At 44.2% G+C, this 16,226-nt stretch overlaps 1 long non-coding RNA gene across 1 annotated transcript in view; it reads right to left on the bottom strand.

Moving 5' to 3' along the window:
• Positions 1–449: 449 nt before the first annotated feature.
• LOC138774544 (uncharacterized) overlaps positions 450–16,226 on the bottom strand; it is a 39,600-nt gene continuing 23,823 nt past the window's right edge. Inside the window, exon 3 of the long non-coding RNA XR_011360333.1 lies at positions 450–642. This is a non-coding gene — a long non-coding RNA (uncharacterized lncRNA). The remainder of the gene's footprint in view (positions 643–16,226) is intronic.

Here is a 16,226-nt window from a genome sequence, read left to right as displayed (position 1 = left end):
CGTGAATAGTACCAGTGTGCATATATTTGATCCGTGTTTTTTACGGACATCACGGATGTGACATCCGTGACGTCCGTGAAAAACACGGATCCCATAGACTTCTATTGGTAATCTGTACTGCAATCACAATCCGCACTAGAGCATTTTTTTACGGAACGGATTACGGATCAAAATTAACACAGACTGTGTGAATAGCCCTAAAGAAGTCAATGTGATTACGGATCTGGAAAAACGGACAACTTTACTGAATGTGTGAAAAAGGCCTAAATTAAGGTGACACATTCACTTTAATACACCACCAATTTTGTCAGTTTTCCCACCTACACAGAATGGAGAGGTATGTGATGTTTATGGTAGGTACACTTCACCGGTGAGAGACAGAATCTATAAAAAAAAAAAAATCCAGAAAATCACATTGTTGGATTTATAAAAAAATTTTCTCCGTTTTATTACATGGAATAAGGATTTTATACAATAGAAGAACAGAAGTAAATATTTGGTGCAGGAACCTTTGTTTGCAGTTACAGAGGTCGGACGTTTCCTGGAGGTCCTGACCAGGTTTTCAGACACTGCAGCAGCAGGGATTGTGTCCCCCTCCTCCATACACATCTTCTCCACATCTTCCAGGTATCGGGGTTGTCACTGGGGGAAACATTGAGTTTCCATTTAGAATTGCAGATTGGATGGAAACATTTTATTTCCATTTCAAGATAATTGGAATTTTAAAACAAAATTTACTTGAAATCGGAGAATACATAAGAGCCGCATTGGTAATGGAAGCTTTCAAGGAAAAGTCCCGTGGACATTGCAGTGGAAACACACCAGGCCCTCAGACAAATGTTTTTTTTTTTTTAACAATGGTCATTCATCAGTTACCAATGATTCTCAATCCATCTGTTTCCTATATAAAATTTCACTAATGTGTTAAGCTTTTGGTGGAGTAGACTTTTGTTCAGTTTTTAAAACCTATAGATTTTTCTATATCTGACAGGTGTTGCAAGTACAGTAATGTTTCCAATGTAATAATGAGCATTGCATGTGTGTTTACATTGGGGTATTATGAAATCCAATATTACCTCCATTCCAATTTCCCTGTATAAACATTATAAATTAAATATATATGTTACACAGAGTTGGCCATTGTTATTCAAAGCTGCTCTATGGATTTGCAATATTGTTTCATGGACGGTATTCTGTACACTCTGAACTTTGGCTAGTCTGTAAGGCTACATTCACACTTTCAGCAGTTTTTCAGGACTGTCTGCAATCATCCGCAATCACCATCCACAATCTGCAAAAATATTCACCCGTAGGGTGCGTTCACACCTACAGGATCTGCAGCAGATTTGATGCTGTGTTCAGTTATTTAAATGAAATCTGCTGCAGAAAATCAGCTGCAGATCCTGTAGGTGTGAACGCACCAGTAATGCACTCATTGTCCGAATTTTTTGCAAAAAAGTTGAAGGTAATAGATAAATAAGTGGGAATGGTTTAAAACCATTACTCATCCGTATCTTTTATGGATTTGCAGAGATTATGGACATTTTAGCCATGTTCACACAACGTATATTTTCGTAAAAGTACGTCCGTTGTTGCCGATTGCAACAACGGCCGTGATTAATATGAATATATATGTTATCTTGCCGTTTATGGAATCCCATCCGGAGCAGGATCTCTAGCGGCGCTGCAAAAAACTGTCATGTCAGTTTTCTGCGGCTGCTATTCATTGAATAGTGGTCGCAGAAAACCCTGTCACTTCATACAATGGAGTGTGCGGCTCCTGCCGCACGCTCCATAGTGTGCAGTGGGGAGTTCTAAAGCGGGCACACACAGATGCGCCCGTATCAGAACTCAGCGGCTCTATAGATCATCCGTCTGGTACTGCAGTACTGGCCGGGATGATCTTTTCTGAGACCAGCCGTTCCATGACCCAGCTGGTTCACAGAACGGCAAGTCTCATACAGCCTGTGAACATAAGGGGAGATTTTATTAAACATGGTGTAAAGTAAAACTGTCTCAGTTGCCCCTAGCAACCAATCACATTCCACCTTTCATTTTTCAAAGAGTCTGTGAGGAATGAAAGGTGGAATCTGATTGGTTGCTAGGGGCAACTAGGACAATTTTGCTTTACATCAGTTTGACTCTCTGTACTGGCCGGAATTCCTGTCTGTTAGTCTGTTTTTCTTTTAACCATTCAGAAAATCTGGCTTTAGGAGACTGGACCTGAATTTCTGGTAAGTACAGTTTTGTTTTACAGCATGATAACAACATAAAAATAATGAATGTATATTGCAAACTTGCTTTATTTCACATCTAATGTTGATTTAGATTTTGAAAGTTATAACGACAGCGACACTTTAAATTTGTCCATAATTTCGAATCTGACATTACGGACAAAACTACAGAGCATGTGAATGTAGTCAAACACTGTAGCCAAGTGAAGAATTCTAATTTCTGAGTGAAAAATTGCGGAAAAAAAGAAAACCTGCAAAATCTGGACCATAATTCGATTTGCATTTTGCAGTAATTGGCTACAATTAGCAAAGCTTATTATCCTAATCAATAGTTTAGAGAAAAACAATATTGTTAGGCACAGACACAGTAAAAATATCAAAATCCGGCTGTAATTTTTGACAGTGTTAATCAATTACGGCCGTTATTCTGTATGATGTGTGGACTGCCACAGTGTCTTTTTTTGGCTGCTTGAATCCAAATAAGGGTCGCTGTTTCACAATAATGGCCGTCATTGTACAATTGATGAAATGAGGGTTGTTATTTGGACATTGTGGGAACATAACCTATAGGTGGACTTAAAGGGGTGCTCCAGCGTGGGGGCACTTTTTTGGGGGGACCGGGGAGGAGGTGGCTGAAATAAAAGACGTCCACTTACCTCCCCGGTTCCAGTGGCGGGTCCCGCATCACGGCGCTCCGGTCCCTGGTTCCGGGTGCCTGACGCCGCCCGAGACGCTACGTCTCAGGGATGCTCAACCACTCAGTGAAGGAGGCGGGATCCGAGCGGACTTCAAACGGATCCAGCCTCCTTCACTGAGTGGCTGAGCAGACCTGAGACGTCACGTCTCGGGCCCGCGACAGACACCCGGAAGCGGCCGGGAACCGGGCACCGGAGCCTAGTGATGCGGGACCCGCCGCTGGAACCGGGAAGGTAAGTGGACATCTTTTATTTTCTTTTAAGTCAATTCTTTGAACAAAGAGCGGAGGCGCGTGAGCCCTCCCATAGAGGAATTCCGCGGCGGAGAGTTCTGTCACAGAATTACGCCCCATTTGCTCAGTGTGAACATATCCTAACAGCTTGACAACTTTTCTAAGACTGCTGAACTCCAGTCATTTACTTGAGCTTCTGTGCCCAATACAGGCTTCAAGTATGATGGGGGTGGATCAACTAGATCTGGTTCCTCATCCCAGACGGACTCAATAGCCTCTCAGTATCTGGGCGGGGGTGACAAGTGCACTGGTGACAAGGATGCCACTTGCCATAACTCCTTATCCTTAGGCCACCCCCTAAGCAGTGGTGGACGCCAGGGCTCCTCATTTTCCCCAGTCCACCCTATGAGCACTCGTGGATGGTCAGACTCTGGGTAAGCAGATCACACAGGAGCACCAACACCACGCTGCCAACCTGTCACCATGCTTTTTTGGAGGGTGGAAACACAGGGGCAGAGACACAGCCGCCTATGGGCGGAAACATAGGGATGGAGAAGCAGCTTACTATTGGTCAGCAGGCTTCTCTTACGCTGGTTTTGATGTGTTTTTCTTGGGGGGGGGGGCTGATGTTACGCTGCAAAAGTGCAAGGAGAAATGCTTGAAACAGCCGCTTCACCCATGAACAGCAATTTCTACATTATTAGGCTATGTTCACACTATGTAAAACTACGGCCGTAGTTTTGAGGGGTGGAACATAACCTTATTTTCAATGGGATCCTGGCCAGAGCGTTCACACATCGTGTGCGCTCCGGCCGGGATCCTATGCGGCGCCAGAAAAAACTGACATGTCAGTTTTCTGCGGCCGGAATTCAGTGAATTCCGGCCGCAGAAAGACCTGTTAGTTCACACAGTGAAGCGAGCGGCTCCGGCTGTGGGCTATGGGAAGCTCTGATGCAGGCGCGCGCTGATGCGCCCGCATCAGAGCTCCGCGGCCGGAAAGATCACCCGGCCAGTACTTAAGTACCGGCCGGGATGATCCGGGCTGAGACCAGTACTCACGTAACGGCCGGGTGTTAAGGTAGTGTGAACATAGCCTAAAGCACTTTTTGCCCTAAAAAATCTTGCATTATGTACGTGGTTTTTGCTGCAAAAAAAGCCCCAGAAGTCCCCCTCTTGCAGCTGCAATGGTTAGCTGTGTTCATGCGGTTTACTTCTTTGTTTTTTTACGCCAAAGTTCGGTGAATCTGCTGAACCAAACATCTGAAAAGTTCCCTCATCTCTAGTAATTCGCTGTATGTATCTATCCTAGGTGCTAACTATCACCATATACTACAATTACTATTTCACAATAGTTGCCGCTCCCTTCTTATGAATCAGCAGCGCCGGTGATTAAACAATTCACACATTGATTAGATCACCTGGGATTATTTCTTGTGGAGATTACTTACATCCTCTTAGACCCTTATGGGTTGCACTCCATTGCATACAAAAACGGTAAAGATATCTATTCAAAAGTTTTTTGACACAATAATCCCAGGCTAAAACCACTCCAGCATATAGGTACAAAGAGGCATTGAAACCCCATACCTAGAACATACACTGTTATACCTAGAACATACACTGTTATACCTAGAACATACACTGTTATACCTGGAAATACACTGTTATACCTGGAACATACACTGTTATACCTGGAAATACACTGTTATACCTGGAACATACACTGTTATACCTGGAACATACACTGTTATACCTGGAACATACACTGTTATACCTAGAGCATACAGTGTTATACCTAGAGCATACATTACTATACCTAGAACATACACAGTTATACCTAGAACACACACTGTTATACCTAGTGCATACACTGTTATTCCTAGAGCATACACTGTTATTCCTAGAGCATACACTGTTATTCCTAGAGCATACACTGTTATTCCTAGAGCATACACTGTTATACATAGAGCATACATTGTTATACCTAGAACATTCACTGTTATACCTAGAACATACACTGTTATACCTAGAACATACACTGTTATACCTAGAACATACATTGTTATACCTACAACATACACTGTTATACCTAGATCATACACTGCTATACCTAGAGCATACACTGTTATACCTAGAGCATACATTGTTATACCTAGAACATGTAGTTATACCTAGAGCACACCCTGTTATACCTACAGCATACACTGCTAAACCTAGAACATACACTGTTATACCTAGAGCATAAACTGTTATACCTAGAACATACACTGCTATACCTAGAGCATACACTGCTATACCTAGAACAAACACTGTTATACCTAGAACATACACTTTTATACCTAGAACATACACTGTTATATCTAGAGCATACACTTTTATACCTAGAACATACACTTTTATACCTAGAACATACACTGTCATACCTAGAACATACACTGGTATACCTACAACATACACTGCAAGGTTATGTTCTCAAAATGGGAAAGAGATGCCAATCTTCTCCCAGTTTCCCAGGACTGGATCCAGCTTTTTCAGGCACCCAGAGAGGAGTGGCACGGAGTTCAAGGACAGCTGACAGCCGACTAGTAAAGCTAGTACTGTAAATTTCACTCATCCCTAATCATGACCATAATCAATAGATAGACGCCTTTTGCCGCTAGATGACGTCCCGTTCCGGTAGTGGGAGCATAGCTTTTGGCAAGGATCACACAATAGTATTTTTGTCTGTATTTTGGTCAGTATCAGAAGTGGGAGCAAAAACAAAGAAAAAGGTGCAAATGTTTCCATTATTGTTTTCCTCTTTGTCCATTCCAGTTCTTCTCTTGGCTACAAGTTACTGATCGGTATAACACGTGGACGGAGCCTTTTGGTTTTATCATATTCTATCAGCATTCCTCTTGGCAGGAGATGTGTCAGGTTGGGATCTGCTGAATAATCATTATTTCACAAACACTTTGCTGTTGCACCTCACTGTGTTGTCAGCTAAAATAGGAGCCAAAATAAACCTCTCCAGCCGTGCCCAAGTCACCTAGTCCTGAAAGACTGCCTTATGTTCACACATAGATCCCTACTCCTAACATATCCTGATTTTGAAAATTCTAGGATAAAGCCAAGACCATACAAGTCTATTTTTTCTACACAGATGTGATTTTGCAACCAAATAAAGAACGTTATTTCAAAACAATGCTTGTTGTGCTACAAATAATGGCCGTTGAGAGTTAAGAGAGTTATCTGGGTGCAAAATGATGTCCGTCCAAAAACATCTGTCAAAGGGTCAAAATTTTTTGTGTGGTTGTCGCCTAACTGAGAGAAAATGGCTCAAAGGTGCTTAAAAGAAGCAGGTTTTTTTATTTTTAATTTTTTTTATTTTGTACAACTATCCTGAGGGTGTTTGCACTCAAGCAGCAACCACCCATTATTTGTAACAAAAACCACATCAATGGAAGATGGAGACCTATGCAGAAAAAAATAATATATCTGCACAGTCCTGCTTTTAAAGAGGTACTCTGGTGAAAACCCTTTTTCTTTCAAATTAACTGGTTTCAGAAAGTTATACAGATTTGTAACTTACTTCTATTAAAAAAAGGCAGTGACTAGTCATTAGGTGACCAGGCTGTCACTAGTCATATGAGAGGTGCCCAGGTTGTGACTAGTCATCTGAGAGGTGTCCAGGCCGTGACTAGTCATCTGAGAGGTGTCCAAGCTGTAACTAGTCATCTAAAAGGTGTCCAGGCCATGAATAGTCATTTGACAGTTGTCCAGGCTGTCACTAGTCATCAGAGAGGTGTCTAAGCCATAACTAGTCATCTGAGAGGTGTCCAGGCTGTAACTAGTCATCTAAAAGGTGTTCAGGCCGTGACTAGTCATTTGAGTGTTGTCCAGGCTGTGACTAGTCATCTGAGAGGTGTCCAGGCTGTAACTAGTCATCTAAAAGGTGTTCAGGCCGTGACTAGTCATTTGAGTGTTGTCCAGGCTGTGACTAGTCATCTGAGAGGTGTCGAGGTCGTGACTAGTCATCTGAGAGGTGTCCAGGCTGTGACTAGTTATCTAAGAGTTGTTCAGGCTGCGACCAGTCATCTGAGAGATGTCCAGGCCATGACTAGTCATTTAAGAGGTGTCCTGCCTGTGACTAGTCATGGCTCTCTGCCTGTCAGAGCGTTGAACCGGTGGGTGGGGATTGAAAGGCAGAGGCACCTATAACAGCAGTATGGGAAGACTGGAGATTATTTAATTAGAAGTAAATTACAAATCCATATAACTTACAGACACCTGTTGATTTGAGAGTTCCCCTTTAAGTATAAACAAAAAGTGACTATTAAAAACAATAAAGTTGAGTAATAATACTTGACCTAGAATCCCCACTAATACAGTAAGGCAGCAGCCGGCTTGTGGGAACATATTTCAGTGGGAGTGTGATTACTTGTACCATCTGCCCAGTTCAGCAACATTTAACTTGTTTTTCCATTGGAACAGCAGGCAGAAGGATACGGCGAGAAGGCACAACTTGCAATTATAAAGAATCTAATTGACAATTTATAGCCATCTGGATTCCTCGCCTTCAGCAAAACTGTCCAGAGAAAATAAAAACTACTTAACAACAACCAATTGTGGAGCCTTCTTCTTATTCTAACAACCCTGGGGGTCTAGGAAAACAATGGGGGCAGTGAAAGGAACTACTATTGGGAGGCTGAGCTCCTAACTCATTGTTCAATTTACTTTCCTTTTTTTGTCAGAATGTATAATTTATAGCGATCCCGCCCCTTCTGTGTCCTTTTTTATAATTTATGCACCGACATTTTAGGTTTGTGGGTGGTTATACAATATCATGTACCATGTATAATACAGAGGTCTTCTTATGTGGCGTAAGAGAATTTGATAAACATTAGGCACCAGCTCTCATGTATAACCATTACCACTGTAACTACTAGGGCTTTGCCCTTATACACACACACACACGCATACATGGTCCATTAATGTATTTCCTTATGGTGACACTGAACGGGAGATTTATCAAACTGGTGTAAAGTGAGACTGGCTCAGTTGCCCCTAGCAACCAATCAGATTCCACCTTTCATTTTCCAAAGAGTCTGTGAGGAATGAAAGGTGGAATCTGATTGGTTGCTAGGGGCAACTGAGCCAGTCTCACTTTACACCATGGTTTAATGGTCTAATAGTTTAATTGGCTTTCTATGTAATTGCCCCTAATGGTGAGTATCTAAACCTGGGAAATGAGACTGTGCGTCCCCACTACAGATAGGGACTGACGTAGCTGGAAGCAATATATGTGTAATGCTGAGGATTATTCAGATACTATATGGGAATAGATACGTTCAGCCTATTCTATAAAACACTAAACAACCCCTATGTGGCAGTAGACAATTGGACCCTTCTTAACACAATAATAACCCTCACTAGTTCAGAGACTGTAAAGCCTTCAGGGTGTTGGGAAACCTGTTACTTTTCTGTAGAATTGCTACAGAACAACTCTGCAAGAAATTTGCAAATGTGTAAAAGGATAGACATATAGACGGACAGAGGGATAGACGGAGAGATACTGTTGTTGTTTACAATATAATTAGTATATAGGATCACAGATGTATGTAGATGTAGTCCGATGTGCCAGAAAATAAAAGAAACAGTAAATGTGACATTACCTTGAAGTGATCATCGACACCAGGTCATAGCTGGATGTTTCTATTCGTGGAGCCTGAACAGCCACTGGCTCAAAGGCCGGGATGCTTCCAGGAGGCCGGAATACTTCCAAGAGGTCGGAATATTTCCAGGAGGCCAGGATACTTCCAGGAAGCTGGGATACTTCTAAGAGGCCGGAATACTTCCAGGAGGTTGGGATACTTCCAGGAGGCCAGGATACTTCCAGGAAGCTGGGATACTTCTAAGAGGCCGGAATACTTCCAGGAGGTTGGGATACTTCCAGGAGGCCGGGATACTTCCAAGAGGCCGGAATACTTCCAGGAGGCCGGGATACTTCCAGGAAGCTGGGATACTTTCAAGAGGCCGGAATACTTCCAGGAGGCCGGAATACTTTCAGGAGGCCGGGATACTTCCAGGAGGCCAGGATACTTCCAGGAAGCTGAGATACTTCCAGGAGGCCGGGATACTTCCAGGAAGCTGGGATACTTCCAGGAAGCTGAGATACTTCCAGGAGGCCGGGATACTTCCAGGAAGCTGGGATACTTCCAGGAGGGCGGGATACTTCCAGGAAGCTGACATACTTCCAGGAGGCCGGGATACTTCCAGGAAGCTGGGATACTTCCAGGAGGCCGGGATACTTCCAGGAGGCTGGGATACTTCCAGGAGGCCAGGATACTTCCAGGAAGCTGAGATACTTCCAGGAGGCCGGGATACTTCCAGGAGGCCGGGATACTTCCAGGAAGCTGAGATACTTCCAGGAGGCCGGGATACTTCTTGGAAGCCGGGATACTTACTTCCAGGAGGCCGGGATACTTTTAGGATGCCGGGATACTTTCAGGAGGCCGTAATACTTTCGGGAGGACAGGATACTTCCTTAAAACTGGCATATAAAATGCTGTGTAGCCTAAAGGCTGTATTAGGCCATGTTCACATGGTCACAGAACGGCCGGTGTCAGAGAAGAACATCCCAGCCGGTACTGCAGTACCAGCCGGATGATCTTCATTTCGGATAAATTGGGATGCAGGGGCATCCGCTGGCGCCCGCATCCCAATTCACCGCTGCATACAATGGAGCGTGCGGCTGGAGCCGTACTCTCCATTGTGTGAACTGACAGGTTCTCTGCAGCTGCTATTCAATGAATAGCGGCCGCAGAAAACTGACATGTCACTTTTTCGCGTGGACGGATGGAATCACGGCCGGAGCGTATACTATGTGTATACGCTCCGGCCAGGACATTCATTCAAATGCAATGTATATTTTGCATAAATCACGGCTGCTGTTGCAAATTGCAAGAACGTCCGTGATTTATGTAAAATATAAGTTGTATGAACATGGCCTTACATGGCACGATTTTGAGAAGGAAGCGAGCGATGACCTGTCAAGTCGGCCCTTGTTTCTCTTCTTACCTCGTGCAATGTCTGTGCTATTACACACACAGACAGCGAACGGGAGGAGCTGAAGGGGCTGCGAGGAGCTGCGGGAGGGGTGATCCTTAGATTGTCTTAGATCGGTGTCGCTATGATTTTTCAACATGTTGAAAGACCACGATCAGCTGGCATCTTGCGTGTCAGCTGATCATGGTCTTTTAACATCAAGTATAACACCAAAAAACCTCAGATAATTGTTTGGTGTAATAGGGCCCTAAGGCCACCTTCACAAGTCCACTAAATTTATCCAGATTTCTTATCAGGATATCTGGATACATTTCTGCGTCCATAGGGCTCTATTGGGCATGGATACCTTTTAGGATTTTTGCTGAAGGATGTCCATGCCAAAAAGAATAAGTCTAGAAAATATAAAACATGCTATATATATTATATATATATTAGTTTTGGCATGCAGACCCCACAGGACCCTATTGTAACATGCAGAATTCCGGACAACTCCAGATGTACATCTAGAATCTGTCCGGAACTCCTGATGTACTGCATGGCAGCCCGGACCAGCACCAGCACCTGTCAGCACTTGCCCCTTTAACTGTACTTGGTCCTAACCAGGAGTGCATAGTTAAATGCAGCGTTGTGATTGACCACGGGAGCCAAATCACTCTTGTGATTGCTTTATACCTCCGACCACAAGAGGCTGCTACCTCCACCCCAACATTGAGATGAATGAGTGATGCTCTTGCACACAGAGCCATAAGAGTGAACAAGAAGCCTGAGAAGGTCACCGCTGCAGCTTGCAGTAGGTAAGTATGCTGCTGCCTCCGGCGGGAGGTATAAATCTCCGTGGATACTTGGATTCAAAGAGCGATGATGCTTCAGTGTAAAGACCAGTGAACGCCTTGTGATTATTAATGGCAAAATTGAACAGCATCATTTTATCAACATGCAGATGCCACAACATGTGGGCACACCATTAGGGTGCGTTCACACGTAATGGATCCGCAGTGAATTTCTTGTTGCGAATTTGCAGCGAGATCTGCTGCGGGTACCCTGCCCTGTACACTATGGACAGACAAACTGGCAGCAGGATGGGCATCGCGCTGTGAGTATGTCAGCAGCCTGCCACGTTAACCCCCCCCCCCTGCCGCCGGAGCGTTTACATCACCTTTCCGCGCTCCGGCTTGCTTCGGGGGTTCCCGGCACGTCCTGCTCCTGGCGGGGCAGCGCACTGATTGGCCGAGCGGAACGTGAAGATACCGGGAGCCCCAAAGCAAGCCAGAGCGTGGAAAGGGGATGTATACGCTCCGGAGGTGGCGGGGGGGGGGGGGGGTTAACGTAGCAGGCTGCTGCGTGTTTGTCTTCCCATGAGGACAGGGCAGGAATCCGCCGCGGATGCGAGAAATCCGCTGCGGATCCGTTACGTGTGAAGGCACCCTTAAGATTTATTGTCGGAATTTACTAAGACTGACATTTCACATGTTGTTGTTGCTGCATGCCCCTTCTGACACTTGAAGGTGATTTTATTTTCTTTCAATTAAACTGATGTCAGAAAGTGCCAGAGATTTGTAAATTACTTCTATTTACAAATCTCCAGTCTTCCAGTACTTATCAGCTGCTGTATGTCTTACAGAAAGCTGTGTATTCTCTCCAGTCTGACACAGTGCTCTCTGCTGCCACCTCTGTCCATGTCAGGAACTGTCCAGAGCAGTAGGAAATCCCCATACCTTTTTTCTCTGGAGTTCCCCTTTAAGCTGCTCCCCTGGAGTTCCCCTGTAAACTAGCATAGATTTCCACTAAAATTCACTCCAGTTAAATATAGGAATTCTACTCGGCCACAGAGCCCTCTTGCCCTGTTATGCAAAGCCTGACTTTTTCCAAAGTGACATGTGGGCAGCATAAACCTGCAAAAGTCCCAAAGTTTTGTGCAAATGACATTTGTGCAAAACTTTTTGACTTTTTATATTACAACAAAGGTAACTCCACCAATGAGTCTGGCTGTGAAGAACCATTCATTCTGAGGCTAACAATGACGTAAGCACAATGACTAATGCTTCCTCATAGTGACTGTTATCAGTAGGGGAGTCATAAAGTGTGGGGGCATGCAGATGATCTCAGTCTGATGTAGCACACGTTGTATATGTATATGTATATCTTGTATATGGGGAGTCCCCATAGTAAACTACATTCCATACAGCTTTATTCTTTTGCACAGACATAAAAGCCTGAAACTATGAGTCACCAGCCTGCAATCTTCTCGTCATAATCCGTACATTCAAGAATCCCAAACATCACCATTACTTTACCTAACTGAATGCGTGATGTAGTTATTCAGTTTATGAACCACAAGGAAACTAACGTTATAGTAAAAGCAGTCGGTTTGCGACAACGCCTCTTTTTGGCGATTTAACAGCCGTTTTTTGGAGGATGGCCGTCATTTTGTGGCCTAATAATGTTATGATCTTTTCTGACACCGGCGTTCCGTGATCCGGCCGGGTCACGGAACGGCCCGTGTCATACAACGTGTGAACATAGCCTTAGGCTATGTTCACACAACGTGAGAGACCGGCCGTTCCGTGACCCATCTGGGTCACGGAACGGCCAGTCTCTGAAAAGATCATCCCGGCCGCTACTGCAGTACCGGCCGGATGATCCTTCGGGATGCAGTGTTCTGATGCAGGCGCATCCGTGCGCGCCCGCATCAGAATTTTACACTGCACGCTATGGAGCGAGTGGCCGGATCCGCTCACTCCACAGTGTGCACTGACAGGGTTTCTGCGGCCGCTATTCACTGAATAGCGGCCGCAGAAAACTGACATGTCAGTTGTTTGCAGCGCCGCTAGGGATCCCGGCCGGCGCGTATATGTGTATATGCTCTTGCCAAGATCCCATAGCGAGCAATGCAAAGTATATTCTTGTAATAATCACAGCCGTTGTACAACGGCCTTGATTTTACGAAAATATACTGTACGTTGTGTAAACATAGCCGGGGGCTACGTTCAGACTACGTAAGTTTCCGGCCGTAGCGCGTTCCGTGAATAAGCGACCGGAAACTTACGTAGTTTGCGTACAATGGAAAGTATACGATCTACGGGCGCACAGTTCACACTACGTACGAACTTACGCCCGGATCGTATGCGGCGCCATAAAAAATTAACCAAACCATTATTTCCGGACGGAAATGCCGTAACTTACGCCCGTAGCGTAACATGCGGTCCCGTACGTAGTGGTGATTTCTTCATTTTGCCAGCTTTTTGTTCCAATCCAAAAGGTTCTGTGGGGTGTCCGGGGCTAGGCGAAGATTTCCAAGTAAAAGACCGCTGTTAGATCGCTACGAAGAGCGCTCGGGAAGCGTAAGTACGCTACGGGCGTAAGTTCGCGGTCCGTACGTATCCGGCCGCAACTTGCGTAAAGTCCCGGACGGAGTTTCATACGTATATGTCCGGCCGGACATATACGTAGTGTGAACCTAGCCTTAATCTGCAATCCACAAAAAATGGATCCATAATGTATCAGTATTCTGTTTTTTATGTAGACCAGCAAAAAATGGGAAGGTGAAGTGAGAATGGTTTAGAGTCTGGCCTCGCTTAACTCCTTACAGGCGGCAGGGGAGAGAGAACCAATAATAGAGAAAGTACCAATAATAGAGAGAGTACCAATAATAGAGAGAGTACCAATAATAGAGAGAGTACCAATAATAGAGTACCAGTACCAGCATTGCTTATCTTTGCCCGTGTCCACCTTCTGACCGGCTCCAGGACCCCCACCGGAAGGAATTTTCTTTCTGAGTTGTGATGATGATGGGGAAAATGCCCATCCCAGCTAATGGACTGGCTGCTCAGCCAATCAGTGACTGGAGCGGCGTCCCTCCCCAGTCACTGACTGGCTGAGCAGCCATTCCAACAGCCAAATCGAGACGAAGAGGCACACAGAGAGGTGAGTTAGTATGCTTTGTTAATTTCCGCTGTGTCCAAGGAAAGGGACTTCTCCATTAAATTGATTTCTCATCTGTGTTTTTTATAGATTTGCGTAAGTTGCAGACATTTCATCCATAAGAATTACGGAAGCTCCCATAGACTTCTATGGGACAATCGGTGCGGCAATTACCCTCCGTACTAGAGCTTGTCAGTAATTTTTCGGACTCCAAATCTGTAACTATAAGGAGAGTGTAAACAGCTCAATGGGCCATTAACTTGTGGATCCGCAAATAACAGACAAAACTACGGAACATGTTAATGTAGCCTAACAAAAGGCCCTATTATGTGGAGCGTTTCTGGCACAAACCTTCCCATATAATAGAGACAGCGATCAGCCAACTAGTCAACAAACACTCACTCGACCACCAGACCGTGCATCACTCGTCCGACATCTGATTACAGCAAGAGCTAACAATATCTGTCCACTATTATTGAGCAATATAATAGGCTCGATAAGTGAGCCCTGATCTAGCATGTTGTCTCCTTGTGCGGCGGGCGTCTACTATGGCTGTAAAGTGAAAAAAAAGAAACATTTACTTTGTCGGGCCTAGGGTTAATATTGTGAAGAGTTTGACTGCCAGCGTCAGCTCTTTTCTCAGCTCCTGTTGTAACTCATCCCTGCTGGTAGATCAATGTACACATACAACATCCCTATCATCATCTACATGTTCGCAGACACTTTGACTTTTCTCATCAAAGTCCTTGAACTTCTTGGTAGTGATGGTTTTGTGCACTTCTGCTGCTCTGTAAAATACAGAAACTTGCATGTGGCCCTTTAGCTGTTGGAGCCTGCCGGGGGATTGCCCGGTCCCTCAGCCGGCCAGTCCATCCCTGTACAGCCATCTTTATCATTTTGGTGACATTACCACTTTATTGAGGCATATTTTTCCATTTTACTTTAAGTCACAGTCGTCTAAATCAGCCCGGTCATTCTAACCAAACAAAACTGAGTATTTCGTATGCCTTTTGGAGCCTTTTTGGTATAGAGCAAACACACATACACATTACACACACACAACTCTACAGAACAAATATATAAAAACTAATATAGACAGAACGTGGAACAATCGCCTACAGCAACCAGTCATATTCCAGCTGTAATTTTATAGTCCTAGTTAGAACATTTGACACAAAAGACACCTGCACATCGAGGGTGTAATTTCCACATGAACATATTAAAATGTGTGCTCAATATGTGCATCAGTGCCAAATAATAAAAAAATGTGTAGGAGAATAATAAAACCGAGGAAATAATAATATAACTCACCTTACATTTTTACAAAAATGCATATACAGTGAAACCTAGGATTACTGTAGCGAAAGATGATAGTTATTGTTCAAACTGTCAACTAAAAGTCTTAAAGAGGTATTCCAGTGACAAAATTTTATTTATTTATTTATTTATTTTCAAATCAACTGGTGGCAGAAAGTGGCAGAGATTTGTAATATACTTCTATTAAAAAATGTCAAGGCTTCCAGTATTTATCAGCTGCTGTATGCCCTGCAGGAAGTGGTGTATTCTTTTACATCTGACACAGTGCTCTCTGCTGCCACCTCTGTCAATGTCAGGAACTGTCCAGAGGAGTAGCAAATTCTCATAGAAAACCTCTCCTGCTCTGGACTCCCTAGGGCTGCATCCAACTTCGTCAGACAGCTGTAATGAAATGCAGCACACTCAGGTTCCGATGGGCCCCGATGGACAGAGATGGCAGCAGAGAGTGCTGTGTGAGACTGGAAAGAATACACCACTTCAGGACATACAGCAGCTGATAAGGACAAAATTTTTAAAAAGAAATTATTAAATAGTAACCTGTATACCAGAAATGGGGAACCTTCTGCCCTCTAGCTGTTGCAAAACTACCATTCCCATCATGCCTGGACAGCCAAAGCGCTGAAGGTTCCCCATGCCTGCTATATACCTTTTGACACCATTTCTTTCTCTGGAGTACCCCTTTAATACTGCACCCTTGCTTTTGGATATTTGTCTGTAGAAACATTGTTGGTAAAACTGGTTGCAAAGAACATGGACTCAAGATAGAAAAATGCCTCCAT

This window comes from Dendropsophus ebraccatus, chromosome 15 (assembly GCF_027789765.1).
Source record: "Dendropsophus ebraccatus isolate aDenEbr1 chromosome 15, aDenEbr1.pat, whole genome shotgun sequence".
In the NCBI taxonomy this organism is placed as follows: Eukaryota; Metazoa; Chordata; class Amphibia; order Anura; family Hylidae; genus Dendropsophus; species Dendropsophus ebraccatus.
Note: the sequence above shows the minus strand (reverse complement) of the source record. Positions and strands in the feature narration are given on the sequence as shown.